Raw genomic sequence first — 496 nt, 5'->3', positions numbered from 1 at the left:
CTCTACTCCGTGCTCTCGTGGTACATTAGGAGAACGACAAAGAAGATGACAGGAGAAAACTAGACGAGTATCACAACGTAAAACGCCATAGCTGGAATTGAGACGAGACATGCCATAAACTATGAATTAAATTATGAAATTATGAAAACATAAAAATCTTATCCCGTACACGTCCTCCTCCTGTAGCCCAGCTGCCAAAACCGTCGAAAGAAACAGACTTCGCTGCAGGATAAAACTTTATTAATCAATAAAACTGCTCTTTGACAGAGACATCATTTTTCTCTTACATAAATAAATGAAGTTTACGTCATTTGTAATACGACTTATATCATTACTGTACAAACAGACTAATAATTACTCTCTCAAACCAGTCAGATTCATTTCATTTCTTTCTGTCCGTGTGTATGTGTCTGTTGCTGCATTACATTCCTAACTGCTGAAGCTGTATGGTGTTCATAAGCCCATGCAAATGCATTTGTTGGTTTACTATTGCTAT

This window comes from Cynoglossus semilaevis, chromosome 16 (assembly GCF_000523025.1).
Source record: "Cynoglossus semilaevis isolate Cse_v1.0 chromosome 16, Cse_v1.0, whole genome shotgun sequence".
NCBI classification, from domain to species: domain Eukaryota; kingdom Metazoa; phylum Chordata; class Actinopteri; order Pleuronectiformes; family Cynoglossidae; genus Cynoglossus; species Cynoglossus semilaevis.
This window is presented reverse-complemented; position numbering follows the sequence as displayed.